Below are 20,439 nucleotides of genomic sequence, written 5' to 3'. Positions count from 1 at the left end.
CGTCCTCCCATAAAATGTCTCAGGGAATCAAGATCATGATCCACTCTGTTGTACAAAACAAATGTTGTCTGTCTCTCAACCCTTCCATCCGACCAGGCTTCAAAACTCGCTCATTTTACCTCTTGTAGGTCTTTGGAGTCTACCTACTTCCCCCATCCCCCACCCCCACCCCCTAAAATTTGTTTATTTGAAAGGCAGAGTGGAAGAGACAGAGACAGAGATCCTCCATCTGGTGGTTCAGTCCCCAAGTGACTGCAATGGCCGGGGCTGGACCAGGTTTAAGTCAGAAGCCTGGAGCTCCATCTGGGTCTCCCACTTGGCAGGGACCCAGTGTTTGGGCCATCCTCCATTGGATTCCTAAGCACATTTGCAGGGAGCTGGATTGGACAGAGCAGCTGGGACTCAAACCTTGCCCGTATGAGATGCTGCTGTTGCAGACAGTGGCTTAACCTGCTGTGCCACAGCGTGAGACCAGAATCTATCTACTTTAAGTCAGATAATATTTCTCTGATACAGGTAATTTTATATATGTATGTGTGTGTGTATATATATATATATATAATTATATAATATATAAAATGTATATACATATATAAAATTACCTGTATCACACACACACACACACACACACACACACACACATATATATATATATATATAAAATGAGAGAGAGAGAATTGTCAAAGCTTTCAAATCACTCTTTCTTTATCCAATATACTCATTATATGCTTATTGATAATTCAAACACATGTGCCAGGGCTATGGCTCAGCGGGTAAAGCTGTGGCCTACAGTTCCAGCATCCTATATGGCTGCCAGTTCGAGTCCTGAGTGGTCGACTTCTGACCCAGCTCTCTGCTAATGCACCTGGAAAAGCTATGGAAGGTGGCTCAAGTGTTTGGTCTCTGCCATCCATGTGGGAGACCTGGATGAAGCTCCTGGCTCCTGATTTCGGCCTGGACCAGACCTAGTTGTTGTGGCCATTTGGGGAGTAAACAGTGGATGGAAGAGCTCTCTGTTGCTCCTTTCTCTCCATGACTCTGCCTTTCAAATACATAAATAAAATTTTTAATAAGGTAAGAAAAAACTCACATTCTTTTTCACTGAAAAATACTGTCTTCTTGTATAAGGTATCTGAAAGTCTTGGCCTGTTAGCAATAGTCGTCTGAGGATTTGGGTCCAGAATCTTTTTTTTTTTTAATTTTTTTTATTTGACAGATAGAGTCAGACAGTGAGAGAGAGAGGGAGAAAGGTCTTCCTTCCATTGGCTCACCCCCCAAATGGCCACTACGGCTGGTGCTGCACCAATCCGAAGCCAGGAGCCAGGTGCCCTTTCCTGGTCTCCCATGCGGGTGCAGGGGCCCAAGCACCTAGACCATCCTCCACTGCCTTCCTGGGCCACAGCAGAGAGCTGGACTGGAAGAGGAGCAACCGGGACTAGAACTCAGTGCCCATATGGGATACCGGCGCCACAGGCAGAGGACTAACCAAGTGATCCATGGCATCGGCCAGGGTCCGAATCTTGAAATCCACCTCTTGATGTTTTTCCAGGTAAGGATAAGACAAGTATGTGACCTTTCTGTCTGAAGATCTGTGAAAGAGACAAGCTAACTGCTCTCCAAAGGTCCATGTGCATCTATGAAGCAGGGGTAATACGACAGTCTCCTGTTTTACTCAGTGCTCAGTGAGGGACAGGAAGCATTATAGGATGAGCCCATCAATCACCAGACCCTTGCAGTTCAGAAACGTAGCCAGGCAGGGATCTCTGGTTCTGCTTCCTAGGATATGGGTTAGGCAGGCAGCCAGGTAGGTCTTGGTGAGCTGGAAGTCACAAGGCCCCACGGTGTAATTCTATCCTCCAATTTATCAATTAAAATGCCCCCTTTCCTGGGATGCATCTGCTTCATCCGGGACCTAAGAAGACACCATGAAAATACGGATATTGAGCTCCATGTGGAACGTGTGGAGGTGCCATGTAATACCCAGGTGGCTTCATACCTGGAGAGGCACTGCCCGAGCTCATAAAGGAAGCCAACAATTGGGAGGGGGTCTGTCTCCATGTCATGGCTGGAGGGACTGCCAGGTGCCCTCCCTGTCTCCCTCCCCCCACCCCTTCTCTTTTCCAGCAAATCTTCAGGCCTGCTGCCCACTCATGATGGATATTTCTCTGTATGGGGCAACCCATGCTCTCCTGTGTGTGTGTGTGTGTGTACACGAGCGCCTGTGTTTTCATTTTGTCACTGTTTAAATAAACTCTACCATGTTATGCACTATATTTATGTCGGCACTAAAACTGCTTGCCTACCTGCCTAACAAGAGCCTGGAATAAAAATAAATACCCCTCCTCATCCACATCAGCTGGCAGTGGATTTCTGTGGCTCTAGCCCCTTTCTCTGGGCTCTCAGCTCCATGTCTGAGTCACCTTGTTTTTTCTTTAAGAATGGTCAATGCAAGGTGGTTTCCTACTCTGATTCCACCCCTTGAAGACCAAGAACACCTCTAGTCATTCAGCTGAATCTATGTCAAAGCTTCGAAGCCTGGGTGCCCTCTGCTGACGACACCTGTGTCCCGGAAGCTGCTCTTGGCAGTGTGCTGGGGCATGCCCTTTGTGGCTCCAAGGAAGAGGGCACAGAGAGGGCAGCAACAGGCTCAGAGGAAGCAGTCTAGTCTGTGCCAATGGTGGCTTATACACCTGCCGCTGCGTGCATTCTCCCTCCCATCCCCAGCATCACAGAGTTCTTTCTGGTGTTGGTAGTGGGAGGGTTCATTGTTTTCTTAGCCGCAATAATTGGACATGACATTATCAAAACAAAATCATATCAAATAAAATAACAAAAGGCCTTCCTTCCCATTCAGCTCTATTTATGTTACTTCACTGATAGGAGAATAGCTTGGTCAGGATAATTTCCGCAGAATGAAAAGGTTGTACTCTTACTTCACCTCACTTGATTGAAGAATCACTTCATGAGTGTTGACCATTCTGACAGCCAAAGAAAAAAAATAAAAACATTAAGTTTACCTGCACTGAAGCCATACACCAGCTTTCCTAACCCCCTAATCAATTCAGAGCTTCTAAGGTCCACAGCTGCCCAATGGTTAGCTTAGGATTAAATGAAAATCTCTGAACATGGAAAGCTAACATGATCCAGGATCACATTAATTTTGAGAACACAGAAATCTTTAGATGCACTTGTCTGAAATAACACTCTTGCTAAAGAATATGCATTGATAGGAGCTAGTCTGGTCTTTAATAACGCAGTTATGTTGCTCTGAGAACATATCAATTCCATCAGATGCCTCTTTGGGGACAGACAAACCACCGCTTCTGTATAATCTTTCTTCTAGAGCCCTCTTTGCCACCTCTTTCCTAAATCTAGTTTAGCATTTTGTACAGCTCAGAGAAATACAAATAACTCGTATCTGTCCTTGAGGAGAGAATGTTAATAAAGCAGCAAACAGGAATGACTGTGCATGCTGGGCAATTTTGCTCTTCTTTAACAAGGGTCTCCTGACCTAGGTAGTGTTAGAGTATTTAAAAATACCCTTTTTCTGATTAGTAGCATAAGATTTTTTTGAAGATAGACAAAATTATGTATCCACAAAAAAAGCCTGATTTTTCACCTTTTTCAAGTAAGGCGCCTGTAATTTCAATTCTCTTCTACACTTCAGCACAGAGTTCCCGTCACAAAGTGAATGTTCAATCCACTCACATTGTCATGGTAGAAACTGGAATTTTGTCTTTCTCAGGCATTGATTTTGAAAAAAAAAAAAATCACTATGTCTTCTGTGTTGCTTTTGAACATGGTGTCTGCAGTGGTTGGTTTTGTAGTTGCTTTGTTAAACAGATTTAGTTTTTTCTGAGCCCCCTTCCTTTCACAATCCTGCATTAGATTGACCAAAAGGGAAATCTGGGTGAGGTATGGAAGATGAAAAGGGAGAATCAGTTGGGTTCCCTGCAGCCAGTGTGGGGAGGTATGGCCAGGACCCGAGTCGAGGGCAGATTCCAGCTTGTCCCCTCCCTCCCCATCCGTCAACCTGATTGCTGGGCCCATGACCAGACCTTACAAGGCTGACCCACAGAAGCAGCAGCTACACACAGGAAGCAGCTTTGAAGAGGCTTCTCTGCTGGGAAGCTTCACAGTCCCCATCAACGGCCGAACTGCCCTCATCCCCTTGCAAGCTCCAACTTGTCCATCTGCACCAGAGCTCTGACAGTCACTGGCTCCAGTAACAGTGCTGTAATGAACATGCAAAATCCTGGGGCACCAGCATGGAGGGATTACCTAGGAATATTCCAAGTGTCTGCTTTGAATTAGACCTGGTGAACATTTATCTGGTAAATGCTAACCAGTGTTATACAGGAACTAAAATTTTAATTCACATAATCTTGATTTACTCAAATTTGAATTTTCAAATTGAAGCAGTGTAAAGTATTTTTAACGTTATTACATTACTTTTTACATTATTGCATCAGAACATTCATACATTTTACATTAATATAAAATATTGAATACAGCTTTATTGTTTTGACACAGCTATACTGTACTTTAACCATAGTGTTACATAAGATATTTTTGCATTATTGTTGGGTGTAGGTTGGGGACATGTTCCTAGTCATCATCTGTGGACTTGTTCAGTTTGCACACTTCTTTTCTACATATGAGTGAGAATTGCAGGATGCTTACTTGACATTTTATCCAATCATAGCTGTAAAGTCATGTTGTGGGATGCCAGTGTCATAGGGGGCATCTTAACACACTGTAGTTCTATGTTGGAACCATTTTTTAATATTTTGAATGGAAGTTGACAATTGATTCAGCATTGAGTGGAATTACTAGTACTTGAATAATAGCAGAGAAAAACAGATTAGAAGAAGTTATGTATGGTACAAATTTCATGAGGAATGGCAGCTGCATTTCACTAGGATACAACAAAACAAAACCAACCAAACCTGTTTTTTTGTTGTGTCTAAAAAGTTCTCTAAAGGAAATAAAATTAACAACATTAAGAGACATTTTCTGGGGCCAGCACTGTGGCATAGTGGGTTAAAGCCCTGGCCTGAAGCACCTGCGTCCCATATGGGCACCAGTTCTAGTCCCGGCTGCTCCATTTCCGATCCAGCTCTCTGCTATGTCTTAGGAAAGCAGAAGAAGATGGCCCAGGTCCTTAGGCCCCTGCACCCACGTGGGAGACTTGGAAGAAACTCCTGTCTCCTGGCTTCAGATCCATGCAACTCCGGCTGTTGTGGCCATCTAGGGAGTGAACCAGCAGAGGGAAGACCTCTCTCTCTATCTCTCTCTCTCTCTGTAACTCTTTCAAATAAATAAAATAAATCTTTTTTTTAAAGAAGAGACATCTTCCAAGAATTCACAGGAAATTTATTTCAACAACAGCAACAACAACAACAACAAAAAACCATTGCGATCAGCCACTTACAGTGAAAATTTAAAAATATACAACATGAATGAGTTGAAAATAGAATGAAATGTGTAACAAGAATTTTAAGTAATTTTTACAGAATCTGAGTTTGTAGATAAGTTGGAATTTTACCTCAAAAAGGAAACAACATTCAAGTGGAGAGATGTCAACACATTATATTAAGTTCGCCTTTTTATTTTTCATTTTTATGGATCTACTGTACATGTGTTATATCTGTTTTGGACGGCACTGATCTAAAGTATATGTGAGAACTTGAGTGAAAGAATCTTTCACACAAATCCGAAGTGGCAGAAAAGGTTTTCTTTCAGTGTTCCATCTCTACAGGGATTTTTGCAAAATGTATTTTAGTGTTTACTAAAAGATTTATCTTATGTATTTGAAAGGCAGAGTTACAGATGGGGAGAGGGGGAGAGAGAGAGATCATCCATCTACTGGTTCAAATTCCCCAAATGGCCAGAAGTCAGGAGCTTCACCCAGGTCTCCCATGTGGATACAGGGGCCCAAGCACTTGGGCCATCTTCTGCTGCTTTCCCAGGCACATTAGCAGGCTGCTAAATCAGGAATGGAGCAGCCGGGATTCAAATCAGCACCTATATGGGATGCTGGCATCACAGGCAGTGGCTTAACCCATTATGCCACAACACTGGTCCCAAATATTTGATATTTTACTGTTAAAAATACTGGCTGCTGGTGCCTAAAGGTATCAAGAAATAGGAAAATACTAAGGAATGATTTTTCATAAACTTAGCAAGTAGGGAGAAAAAAATCAACAGTTATCGTTTACCCTAATGCAATCACTGTTAGCTTTTTAATAGCTTTTCTTTTATAGCACAAAATATCATTTGTAGTAGAAACATCTTTGAATACATGAAAAAAGACACTAGTGGAAATAATGACTTATCTAAGCACAGCTAATATAAAATCACACAGTTTACAAAATTGAGAAAGCTAAAGTTGCTAATGACTGTCAATTTTCACAGGTGTCTGGGACCAAATATTTGGTAAAATAGCAATAGTAAATATGACAATGTCTTTATTGTTTCATTCTTGATAAATATATTATTTATTGTTCATTATTTTCATATATGCAGAATAATATTTGGTAGCACTGATGCATTGAAATATTAATAGTTGATCTTGTCCACTTAAGAATTAATTTTCTTTGGCTATGATCTTTCATTTGTCCCACTTCTAATCAGATTGTATTGTTTCTGGAATGACTTATCAGATAATTTAGCTCTTTGCAAAAAGTGTACCAATTCACAGGTCTGGTTACCACATGGGAGACCCGGAGGAAGCTCCTGCTCCTGGCTTCATCCTGGCCCTGCCCTAGCTGTTGTGGCCATTTGAGGAGTGAGCCAGCAGATGGAAGATCTCTCTCTCTCTCTCTCTCTCTCTCTCTCTCTCTCTCTGTGTGTGTGTGTGTGTGTGTGTGTGTCTCTGTCTCTCTTCTTGCTCTCTGTAACTCTGCTGTTCAAACAATTGAATCTTAAAATCAACAAATAAAGGTTGGGTTACCGGACTTGTCAACCAAACATAGCTTAATGGCTACTCATAACCTCTTCAGAAATTTAGACCTGTTCATCTCCTTCAGGCAATTTTAAGCATATTAAATCTGTCAGAGACATGACTTGCTGTTTTAATGAACAGTTACCAAATGATCTTAATGCTTGTGGAAAGTGTTTGCTCCTGGAGTTGCCGATCACCTTGGTTGACATTTGGTATCTTCTCAAAGGATCTTTGGAAGAAGGGAATTAAACATTTTAGAAACAGCAAAACTTACTTTGTGTCACTCTTGAAAATATTTATCAACTTCAAAGAAACTTAAGTTTAACAAAATATTATGAAGCAGCAAAGCTAAGGTATAGATCAAATCTAAAGGTATAGATGCTCTTGCTCTCTGAATAGGTTTATAGGTTCTGTCAGTACAGAAGTTGGAGGGGGCCTTCCCAGACAAAGCCAGATGCAGAACAGTTTTGGTACCTAATTCAGGTTATCTCAGTCCTATTTGTGGAGCTCACATGGAGGACCGCAGACAGTCACCACAAGTTAAAATGCACTTCTGCCATTCTTCTCATTTCATAATCTTGACCTTGCAAACTGGAAGAAGAAATGCCAAAAGCGGTTGCCATGCAGAAGATGCACTTGTGCTACCCGGTTAAACACCAAGCTATGGAATACAAAGGAAATGGGGCTTTCAGAATGGCAGAGGAAGGTGCCTGGTGAACCATTTGCCAGGCAGCATAGCAACCATTTAAAGTGTCTGGAAATTGTCCTCAGACCACAGAGTGAAAGTAGAACAGTTCACTCAGAAAACCACCAGAGCTTAAGAACAACAGTGAGGGTCTGGCCTTTGGATCGTCACCTGCTTTCCTAACTTCCACCCCAGCTCTGTGTTGCAGAAGCTCTGCTCTGGGTGTTCATCTCTGGACCAGTTGCCTCCAAGAGAAGAGGGGCTCCACGATGGGCTTCCATCTCCCACCCTCATCCTGGTTTACCATTGCAGAAACAGTCTTCCAGGCAGAAGTAGCTGAAAGACACAGCTTTCTTTACTTCCATACTCAGTCCCTGTTCATAAATGATGAAGCTCAGCCCGCCAGAAAACAAGCTGAAATTACTAGGACCCCAGCTGCGGTTGCTCCAGCTTGCTTATGTCATGCAGGCTGCTAGGGAGGTCTGGAGAGCTGGAGGTACCCGCAAGCCACTCAATCCCCCCACCCCATCCTGTGTGTGTAATTCTATCCTCTTACTTGCCAATCAAAATGCCCCCTCTCTCAGGATGCATGTGGTTCATCCAAGATCTGGAAAGAAGATGCCATGAAAATATGGATATTAACTCTCAAGTGACATCACATCTGAACAGGCACCCACCCCCTACCTCGTAAAGGCCAGCAACTGGGGTGAGTTCTCTCTCTCTCTGTCTCTCCCTTTCTCTCGTGGTGAAGACCATGGCTGAAAGTGAAGTGGGGGATATTGGGTTTAGTTTTTATTCCAGGTCCCTGCCCTCAAGTACAGGCACATGTACAGTGCATAAAGTTTATTTAGAAGGTGAGAAAACAAACCCACATACACATGGGCATAGCTGAAGTGCAGTGGGACAGAAGGTGAAAGGGGTGGGGAGGGAAGCAGAGCAGGGCAACTCAGCACCTCCTTTAGCCTTGGTCTCCAGGAAAGAGGGAGGGATGATCTCCCAGCACTTCCATTTATGAGGCAGTCACCAGGGAGACTTACGACACTACTATAAAACGCCATGTGGAGCTTTATATGCATATTTACATGGTGACCATTTCCCAGGACCCAGGTGAAAACAAGGCATCCTGGGAAAGGGGGCTGTTCTGATTGACAAGTTGGTTAGAATTAAAATGGGTGGGGTTTAATGTATGTGATGTCTTCTGGGAGAGCTTCGTGGTGTCTTCAACATGGAGCTCAGTGCCCACGTGATCGTCACCGTGTCTTCTTCTTCCTGGTCCGGAGGAGTTGCTGGTGCACCATGGGAAAGTAGGTACCCGAACTGGCCTGTGAGGGGTGGAGTTAGGCAGCAGGGCTGCAGAAAATCGTCCAGCTCACTTACTCCACATCTAACTTCACTGCCTATTATGGACACCTATCACGAGGAGTCAGGCCAAGAGACACAGACAAGGGAGGAAATTCTGAGCAGGGAGTTCAGGGGCTGCACACATGGGTGGGAGAGTTAGAATTCTTAAAAATAATTCAATCGGAGAGGAGGCAAGATGGCGGAATAGGAAGGGAGCACACTGATAGTTCGGGGAGAGATAGTTTAATGAAAGTGGAGATACTGCAGGTTCAAGGAAGAGTAGGGGAGGAAACAGCAGAAGAAACTCTTCCGGAATGCGTGATTCACAGCGGACCTGCGTGGAGAGCATGGGAGCCCACAGTTCGGGACACCAGCGGCAGACTCAACACACCAGCACTGGAACGGGAGGGGAGCCGAACCTCAATAGCCTGAGACACCGGCAGGCAAGCGGAGAGAGGAGACTAGAGGGAATGGCCCCCGGGGGGGAAAAGTTCACCAGGCTAACTGGAAGAGAGAGAGAGAGAGAAAAAAAAAAAGGTGACTGGTACGGACACGGGTTTCTCTCTCTCCGCTCACCTCTCAAGGGTGAGCAAAACAAAGCGCAGGCGACATCTTGGACATATGTCATCAGCAGAGCCACCTCAGGTCTGCACCGGCCCTGAGCCTAGCAGAAAAACCTGACTCTGGGCGGGGCAAATTAACAGGAGATTAGGACCTAGTAAATTTGTGGTGCTACTGAACTGAGACTGTGAAAAAAGAGACGGTGGGGGAGAGAACTCACGGAATTCACGTGAGCACTCTCCAGAGACGCTACAATTCCGTAACTTTGGCAACCCAGTGGGAGACTGAAGGAGAATTTGAGCCCACTCTGAGGGCAGAACAGATTCCCTGTGTGGTCCTTGGGAAAGAGCGTCCGATCTCTGGCTCCTGTGGGTATATCATTTTCCTGCTAACTACCTCCAACTTCGTTCAGCTGTGCGGAATTACTTCCCTTTTGAATCAAAAAAAGAAAGAGAGAGAGAGAGAGATTTAACACGCCTAACCTGGGAGTGTCACCTCTGGCACACCAAACAGAGCTCTCAGGCCACATCCATCTCAAGCCCTAAGGCTCCATCAAAAACAGATAGTCCACTTAATCTAGAGTCATAGCATAACAAGAAAAAGCACCACAGTGAAGAAACCAAATATCTCCAATATGCCAAATAACAAACACAAAAACCGAGGTAATAAAAACAAGGAAGTCACCATGATGCCCTCAAATGAAAAAGACACCCCAATTCAAGATTATGAAGATGATGAGATAGAAGAAATGCAAGAAGCAGATCTCAAAAAATTGATAAGAACATTAAGAAGTTCTCAAAAACAAATTCTTGAACTACAGAAATCCTTAATGGACAAGACAGAAAATCTCTCTCATGAAAATGAAATATTAAGGAGGAATCAAAATGAAACGAAACAACTAGTACAACAGGAAACTGTGATAGTGACTGAAGTGAAGAATTCAATAGATCAAATGAAAAACACAATAGAGAGCATTAAAAACAGAATGGGTGAAGCAGAAGAGAGAATATTGGACTTAGAAGACAGAGAACTGGAAAGGATACAGTCAGACCAAAGAAAAGAAGAGGAAATTAGAAATCTAAAACATATTGTCGGGAATCTTCAGGATACTATTAAAAAACCCAACATTCGGGTTCTAGGAGTTCCTGAAGGCATGGAGAGGGAGACAGGATTAGAAGGCCTTTTTAGTGAGATATTAGCAGAAAATTTCCCAGGTTTGGAGAAGGACAGAGAAATCCTAGTACAGGAAGCTCACAGAACCCCTAATAAACACGACCAAAACAGATCCTCACCACGACACGTTGTAAATAAACTCTCCACAGTGAAACATAAAGAAAAGATCCTAAAATCTGCAAGAGAGAAACGTCAGATTACTCTCAGAGGATCTCCAATCAGACTCACAGCTGACTTCTCACCAGAAACCCTACAAGCTAGGAGGGAATGGCGAGATATAGCCCAGGTACTAAGAGAGAAAAACTGCCAGCCCAGAATATTATATCCTGCAAAGCTATCATTTGTGAATGAAGGTGAAATAAAGACTTTTCATAGCAAACAGAAATTGAAAGAATTTGTCGCCACTCGTCCAGCTCTGCAACAGATGCTTAAAGATGTGTTACACACAGAAACACAGAAACACGGTCATCGGTATGAAAGAAGGTAAAGGAAGGAAACCTCACAGCAAAAGATCACAGGGAATTCAAAGCATATATTAGAACTTATCTTTGGCAAATGGCAGGGCAAAGTTACAACTTTTCATTAGTCAGATTGAACGTTAATGGCCTGAACTGTCCAGTTAAAAGACACCGATTGGCTGATTGGGTTAAGGAACAAAACCCATCTATTTGCTGCTAACAAGAAACACATCTTTCCAACAAAGATCCATACAGACTGAAAGTGAAAGGCTGGAAAAAGATATACCATGCCAACAGAAATGAAAAAAGAGCGGGCGTAGCCATCTTAATATCGGACAACATAAACTTTACCACAAAAACTGTTAAGAGAGACAAAGAGGGGCACTATATAATGATTAAGGGATCAATACAACAAGAAGATATAACAATTATCAATGTATATGCACCTAACTACAGGGCACCAGTTTATCTAAAAGATTTGTTAACGGACTTAAAGGGAGACTTAGACCCCAATACAATAGTACTGGGGGACTTCAATACTCCACTCTCAGAAATAGATCAATAGGACAGAAGATCAACAAGGATACAGTAGATTTAAACGACACTATAGCTCAAATGGATCTAACAGATATATACAGAACTTTCAATCCTACAGCTAAAGATTTTACATTCTTCTCAGCAGTACATGGAACCTTCTCTAGGATTGACCACATACTAGGCCATAAAGCAAGTCTCAGCAAATTCAAAAGAATTAGAATCATACCATGCAGCTTCTCAGACCATAAAGAAATGAAGTTGGAAATTAGCAACTCAGGAATCCCTAGAGCATACGCAAACACATGGAGATTGAACAACATGCTCCTGAATGAACAATGGGTCATAGAAGAAATTAAAAGAGAAATCAAAAATTTTCTGGAAGGAAATGAGGATAACAGCACAACATACCAAAACTTATGGGACACAGCAAAAGCAGTGTTAAGAGGAAAGTTTATATCAATAGGTGCCTACATCAAGAAATTGGAAAGGCACCAAATAGATGAGCTTTCAGTTCACCTCAAGGATCTAGAAAACCTACAGCAAACCAGACCCAAATCTAGTAGGAGAAGAGAAATAATTAAAATCAGAGAAGAAATCAACAGGATTGAATCAAGAAAAACATTACAAAAAATCAGCCAAACGAGGAGCTGGTTTTTTGAAAAAATAAACAAAATTGACACCCCATTGGCCCAACTAACTAAAAAAAGAAGAGAAAAGACCCAAATCAATAAAATCAGAGATGAAAAAGGAAATGTAACAACAGACACCACAGAAATAAAAAGAATCATCAGAAATTACTACAAGGACTTGTATGCCAGCAAACAGGGAAACCTATCAGAAATGGATAGATTCCTGGACACATGCAACCTACCTAAATTGAACCAGGAAGACATCGAAAACCTAAACAGACCCATAACTGAGACAGAAATTGAAACAGTAATAAAGGCCCTCCCAACAAAGAAAAGCCCAGGACCAGATGGATTCACTGCTGAATTCTACCAGACGTTTAAAGAAGAACTAACTCCAATTCTTCTCAAACTATTCAGAACAATCGAAAAAGAGGGAACCTCCCAAATTCTTTCTATGAAGCCAGCATCACCTTAATTCCTAAGCCGGAAAAAGATGCAGCACTGAAAGAGAATTACAGACCAATATCTCTGATGAACATAGATGCAAAAATCCTCAATAAAATTCTCGCCAATAGAATGCAACAACACATCAGAAAGATCATCCACCCAGACCAAGTGGGATTTATCCCTGGTATGCAGGGATGGTTTAATGTGCGCAAGACAATCAATGTGATACACCACATTAACAGACTGCAGAAGAAAAACCATATGATTATCTCAATAGATGCTGAGAAAGCATTTGATAAAATACAACACCCGTTCATGATGAAAACTCTAAGAAAACTGGGTTTGGAAGGAACATTCCTCAATACAATCAAAGCAATCTATGAAAAACCCACAGCCAACATCCTATTGAATGGGGAAAAGTTGGAAGCATTTCCACTGAGATCTGGGACCAGACAGGGATGTCCACTCTCACCACTGCTATTCAATATAGTTCTGGAGGTTCTAGCCAGAGCTATTAGGCAAGAAAAAGAAATTAAAGGGATACAAATTGGGAAGGAAGAACTCAAACTAGCCCTCTTTGCAGATGACATGATTATTTAGGGGACCCAAAGAACTCTACTAAGAGATTATTGGAACTCATAGAAGATTTTGGCAAAGTGGCAGGGTATAAAATCAATGCACAAAAATCAACAGCCTTTGTATACACAGACAATGCCATGGCTGAGGAAGAACGTCTAAGATCAATCCCATTCACAATAGCTACAAAAACAATCAAATACCTTGGAATAAACTTAACCAAGGACGTTAAAGATCTCTACGATGAAAATTACAAAACCTTAAAGAAAGAAATAGAAGAGGATACCAAGCAATGGAAAAATCTTCCATGCTCATGGATTGGAAGAATCAATATCATCAAAATGTCCATTCTCCCAAAAGCAATTTATAGATTCAATGCAATACCAATCAAGATACCGAAGACCTTCTTCTCAGATCTGGAAAAAATGGTGCTGAAATTTATATGGAGACACAAGAGACCTCGAATAGCTAAAGCAATCTTGTACAACAAAACAAAGCTGGAGGCATCACAATACCAGATTTCAGGACATACTACAGGGCAGTTGTAATCAAAACAGTATGGTACTGGTACAGAAACAGATGGATAGACCAATGGAACAGAATTGAAACACCAGAAATCAACCCAAACATCTACAGCCAACTTATATTTGATCAAGGATCTAAAACTAATTCCTGGAGCAAGGACAGTCTATTCAATAAATGGTGTTGGGAAAATTGGATTTCCACGAGCAGAATCATGAAGCAAGACCCCTACCTTACACCTTACACAAAAATCCACTCAACATGGATTAAAGACCTAAATCTACGACCTGACACCATCAAGTTATTAGAGAACATTGGAGAAACCCTTCAAGATATTGGCACAGGCAAAGAATTTCTGGAAAAGACCCGGGAGGTGGCAGTCAAAGCCAAAATCAACTATTGGGATTGCATCAAATTGAGAAGTTTGTACTGCAAAAGAAACAGGAGAGTGAAGAGACAACCGACAGAATGGGAAAAAATATTTGCAAACTATGCAACAGATAAAGGGTTAATAACCAGTATCTACAAAGAGATCAAGAAACTCCACAACATCAAAACAAACAACCCACTTAAGAGATGGGCCAAGGACCTCAATAGACATTTTTCAAAAGAGGAAATCCAAATGGCCAACAGGCACATGAAAAAATGTTCAAGGTCATTAGCAATCAGGGAAATGCAAATCAAAACCACAATGATGTTTCACCTCACCCCGGTTAGAATGGCTCACATACACAAATCTACCAACAACAGATGCTGGCGAGGATGTGGGGAAAAAGGGACACTAACCCACTGTTGGTGGGAATGCAAACTGGTCAAGCCACTATGGAAGTCAGTCTGGAGATTCCTCAGAAACCTGAAGATAACCCTCCCGTTCGACCCAGCCATCCCACTTCTTGGAATTTACCCAAAGGAATTTAAATTGGCAAACAAGAAAGCGGTCTGCACCTTAATGTTTATTGCAGCTCAATTCACAATAGCTAAGACCTGGAACCAACCTAAATGCCCATCAACGGTAGACTGGATAAAGAAATTATGGGATATGTACTCTTTAGAATACTATACCGCAGTAAGAAACAACGAAATCCAGTCATTTGCAACAACATGGAGGAATCTGGAACACATCATGCTGAGTGAAATAAGCCAGTCCCAAAGGGACAAATACCATATGTTCTACCTGATCGGTGACAACTGACTGAACATCAAAAAGGAAACCTGTTGAAGTGAAATGGACACTATGAGAAATGGTGACTTGATCAGCATAGCCCTGACTGTTAATGAACAACTTAATACATTATCCCTCTTAGTAGTTTTTTTGTCTCTTCTACTTAATATGACTGGTTTAATTCTGTAATTAATACACAGTTATTCTTAAGTGTTGAAAATTAACTGAAATGCAATCCCTGTTAAATATAACAGTGAGAATAAGAGAGGGAAGAGATGTACAATTTGGGACATGCTCAAGCTGACTTGCCCCAAATGGTAGAGTTAGAAACATACCAGGTGACTCCAATTTAATCCCATCAAGGTGGCATGTACCAATGCCATCTCACCAGTCCAAGTGATCAATTTCAGTTCACAATTGATCATAATGATAGGACTGAGAGTCAAAGGAAGCACATAAACAAGTCTAGTACCTGCTAATACTAACTGACAGAATAAATAAAGGGGAGAGTGATCCAACATGGGAAGCGAGATACTCAGCAGACTCATAGAATGGTGGATGTCCTAAACAGCACTCTGGCCTCAGAATCAGCCCTAAAGGCATTCCGATCTGGCTGAAAAGCCCATGAGAGTATTTCAGGCTTGGAAAGCCAAGACACTCTGGCAAACAAAACAAAACAAAACAAAACAAAACAAACCCTAAATGAAAGATCTCTGTGAGTGAGATCCCAGTGAAAAGAACAGGTCTTCAAAGAAGGAGGTACCTTTCTCTGAAGGGAGGAGAGAACCTCCACTTTGAATATGACCTTGTCTAAACAAGATAAGAGTCAGTGAACTCAAAAGGCTTCCATAGCCTTGGAAACTCATGACTGGTGCATAGGGAGATTACTGATGCCATAAACAGGAGTGTCAATTTGTAAAGTCAACAACAGGAGTCACTGTGCACTTACTCCTCATGTAGGATCTCTGTCCTTAATGTGCTGTACATTGAGACTTAATGCTATAATGAGTACTCAAACAGTATATTTCGCTTTGTGTTTCTATGGGGGTGCAAACTGTTGAAATCTTTACTTAATGTATACTAAACTGATCTTCTGTAAAAAAAAAAAAAAAAAGAAATTATCAATTCCCAACTTGACTCTCACTGGGATTAAACATGACAATAGGTCTGATCTGATTTCATCATCATTTAAAAAATCATCTATTATTTATCACTTTATGTTTGTGTGGGAGCAAACTGTTGAAATCTTTACTTAATGTATGCTAAACTGATCTTCTGTATATAAAGAGAATCAAAAATGAATCCTCATGTGAATGGAAGGGGAGAGGGAGTGGGAAAGGGGAGGGATGCAGGTGGGAGAGACGATATGGGGGGGAAGCCATTGTAATCCATAAGCCGTACTTTGGAAATTTATATTCATTAAATAAAAGTTTAAAAAAATTAAATTAAATTAAATTAAAATATAAATAATTCAATCAAGTCATTAAACGAATCAGCAAAGGGCAGAAACAACTCCCTGAGGTTTATCAGTGTCCAGATTTGCTGAAAGGTATTTAAAATATTCAGCTTCTAATAAAAGTAAAACTGCCATAAAATGGGAACTGCACACAGGAAAATGTGGGAAGGAATAAAAATTGCCTTAAAAGGGATCTTGGTGATAGGATGGTGAGCTTGAAAGCACTTATTAAAGGGGCCGGCACTGTGGTGCTGTGGGTTAACGCCCTGGCCTGAAATGCTGCATGCCATATGGGTGCTGTTTCTAGACCTGGCTACTCCACTTCTGATCCAGCTCTCTGCTATGGCCTGGGAAAGCAGTAGAAGATGGCCCAGGTCCTTGGGCCCCTGCATCCATGTGGGAGACCCGAAAGAAGCTCCTGGCTCCTGGCTTTGGATCAGCACAGCTCTGGCCACTGTGGCCATCTGAGGAATGAATCGTCGGATGGAAGACCTCTCTCTCTCTTTCTCTCTGCCTTTCGTCTCCCTGTGTAACTCTTTCAAATAAATAAATCAATCTTAAAAAAAAATTAAGCACTTATTAGAAACATATTCAAAGGCTAGGAGACACTATGTCTAACAAGATAAAGGAAGGTATAATCAAGTAGTACATATCAATAAAGCTAAAAATATTACTAAAAAGAGGAAATGGAAATTCTGGAATAGAAATTTAAAAAAAAGATAAAGAAGACAACAGCAACAACTAGGAGAAGAAAGTGTCAGAGCTGAATATAGACCAGTAGAAATTAGGCAACCTGAAGATCAATAATGGGAAAAGAGAATAAAAGCTTAGAGGATTGGGAATGCTACTAAACACATAAAAATGCATGTAATGAGTGTATCAGAGAGAGAATTAACGAGGAAAAGTACAGAGAAATATCCCTAATTATGAATAAAAAGGTTGATTTTCATATTGAAGACAACCAACCAACAGTAATAGAAACAGAGCAACACTGAGAACCAGTTGTTTTAAAGTCCAGCGTTGAGTGACAAGGGCAGATTGTGAATGTGAAGCAGCCAGAGGAAAACAGCTTGTTATATACAAGAGGTTCAATACCATGAACAGTTAACTTCCCACCAGAAATGCTGGCAGGAAGAGGCACTGGAAATTCGTCATCTAGTGGTAGAAGTGAAAATGAAGTAAAAGACCTTATATCCAGAAAAACCACCCTTTTAAAAATGAAGGAAAAATAAAAGACATTGCTAGACAAATAAACACTGAGAGTATAGGATGCTGGAGTTCCTTCTTTCCAAGAAATAACAAAGTCCTTCAGGCTGAGAACCAGTTAACACATGCAGCATCCTTAATCTGCAACAGAAAACCCAGAGTGCTAATAAGAGTTGTTATGCTGATAATTATAAATATAGCACAAACTTCACACTTATTTTCCTTTCTTTTCTGGGATGATGTAATAATTAACTGCATTGTCTTTTGGTTGCTGTGGGGGAATTGGGCCCAGGAGCCACTCCGGATAATAAAATCTAGAGATACTCAGTCAAGCCTCTTATAAAATGACTTAATTTATTTTTATTTTTTTAAAGACTCATTTATTTATTTGAAAGTTATACAGAAAGAGAAGGGGAGAGAGAGAGAAATATCTTTGATCCATTGGTTCACTCCCCAAATGGCTATGACAGCTGAAGCTAGGAACCTGGGGCTTCTTCCAGTCTCCCACATGGTGAAGGGGCCCAAGGACTTGGGCCATCCTCCACTGCTTTCCCAGGCACATTAGCAGGGAACTGGATTGCAAGTGGAGCAGCTGGGACTTGAATTGGTGCCCATATGAGATGCCTGTGCTGCAGGCAGAGGCTTAATCCTCTACGTCACAACGCTGTCCCCAAATGATGTAAATTTTTATACAACCTACAGATTTATTCTTGTGTAATATCTTTTTTAAGAGCTGTATTTATTTATTTGAAAGACACAGTGACAGAGATAGATGGAGAGTGAGAGACAGACACAGAGAAAGAGAGACACGGAGAAGTAGCTAGGCAAAGAGTTCTAGTTCACTACTTCACTCCCCAAATTTCCAAAATGATTAGGGTTGGGTCTGTGCCAGAGCCAGGGGCAATGCAGATTTCCCATGTGGGTGAGTTGAGTGGGGTCTGCAATGTGGTGCAGTGGGCTAAGCCATCACCTGCAATGTAGCCATCCTTTATGAACTCCGGTTCAAATCCCAGCTGTTCCACTTTGCCTGGGAAAGCAACAGCAGGTGTTCCAAGTATTTGGGTCCCTGCAACCTACATAGGAGACACAGATGGAGTTCCAGGCTCTTGCCTTCAGCCTGACCCAGCCCCAGCCATTGAGGCCATTTGGGAAGTGAATAAGCAGTTGGGAGGTCTCTTTCTCTTTCTCTCTCTGTCTCTGTCTTTCCATCTTTCTCTGTAACTCTTTCAGATAAGTAAGTAGAAAAAACATTTTTAAAAAACAAATGCAACTGATTTCTGTGTGTTGGTTTGTATCAAGAAACTTTGTTGAATTCATTTTTAATTTCTACTTGTGTGTAGTCTTGAGAGATTTCTACAAGAAGGTTCAATCTTTTGCTAACAGAATATTTATAGCCCTTGCTTTCCTCTTTGGATTTTTTTTTTCTTGTTTACTTGCTGTGGCTAAGACTTCTATCATTACATTGAATGGATGTTGCAAGAGTGGATATCCTTAGCTTGTTCATTATCTTTAAAAAAAGATTTGATTTCAACCATTGAGTATGATATTAGCTATGAGCTTTTTACATATGGCCTTCATTATGTTGAGGTAAATTCCTTCTACACATAGTTTGTTGAAGATTTTTATCATGAAAAGTTTGAATTTTATCATGTGTTTTTTCTGGGTTTATTCAGATGATCAAGTGATTTATACTTCATGCTATAAATGTAGTGAATAACATTTATTGATCTGTGTGAGAGGAACTATTCTTGTAACCCAGGGATGAATCCTGCATTTAAGGAATTAACAAATGAACAAACAGATGGGAAGACTTTGATCATCTAGCTCTGCCTCTTTCTCTCAAATAATAAGAATCAGTAGAACAGTTGCAATCAGAAGAGACTTTTCTGGTTTAGAAGCATAGATTTTGATGTTTTTATCTTATGGTTATTAAATTCACAATGGTTTTTATTCAAGACATTTTCACTAATTATAAAATGCTTTCAAAAGATTTTCTGGAAATTTTAGCAAGACTCATCTGCAAAGTGGGAGAAGTATTTGGTTTATGATTTTTATTAGAAGATTATTAATATGATTGTACAAGTCTCTATTAAATTTTGCAATGTTGAAGACCTTTACCAAGTGTCTTGGCTGTTGTGGGTCTTTTTGAAAAAATAAAAGAATTATTTTATTTATTTGAAAAGCAGAGTTAACGAGTGAGAGAGAGGGACAGACAGTAAGAGAGGTCATCCATCTGCTGGCTCACTCCCCAAATGGCCATAATGGCTGGGGCTGGGCCAGACCAAAGCCAGGAGTTTCTTTCTGGTCTCCATGTGAGTGCAGTGACCCTAGCAATTAGGCCATCTTCCTCTGCTTTCCCAGGCATATTAACAGGAAGCTCAACTAGAAGTAGAGCAGCTGGGACATGAACCATTGCCCATATGGGATGTGCTGCAGGTGGTGGCTTAACCTGCTATACCACAACACCAGGCCCTGTTGCGGGTCTTAAGAACCATTTTAAGAACACGTTTTGTCTCTGTGGAAGAAAAAAGTCTTAATGTCAGCTCACAACTTTCCCTCGATTCTTTACTTTATTATTTAAGCTTTAGGAAGTTAGGAACCACTTTCTGGGGGTGACTTAGTGTATCCCTTTGAGTTTGCTCCCAAAGAATGGTGAAGAATGGAGTTGTGTCCATTTTACTCATATTTTCAGACAGACTTCTGTACCAAAGTAGGACTAGGCAAATGTTTCAAGGGAGAA

The 20,439-nt window shown here is 41.2% G+C and overlaps 1 long non-coding RNA gene across 5 annotated transcripts in view; it reads right to left on the bottom strand.

Annotated features, from left to right (window-relative positions):
- Positions 1-628: 628 nt before the first annotated feature.
- LOC138845787 (uncharacterized) overlaps positions 629-20,439 on the bottom strand; it is a 44,359-nt gene continuing 24,548 nt past the window's right edge. For 3 of the 5 annotated variants that reach the window (XR_011382936.1, XR_011382937.1, XR_011382934.1), the window contains exon 3: positions 629-4,234. This is a non-coding gene — a long non-coding RNA (uncharacterized lncRNA). The remainder of the gene's footprint in view (positions 4,235-20,439) is intronic. The other 2 variants (XR_011382935.1, XR_011382938.1) reach the window with 2 other exon arrangements.

Source organism: Oryctolagus cuniculus, chromosome 16 (genome assembly GCF_964237555.1).
Source record: "Oryctolagus cuniculus chromosome 16, mOryCun1.1, whole genome shotgun sequence".
NCBI classification, from domain to species: Eukaryota; Metazoa; Chordata; class Mammalia; order Lagomorpha; family Leporidae; genus Oryctolagus; species Oryctolagus cuniculus.
Note: the sequence above shows the minus strand (reverse complement) of the source record. Positions and strands in the feature narration are given on the sequence as shown.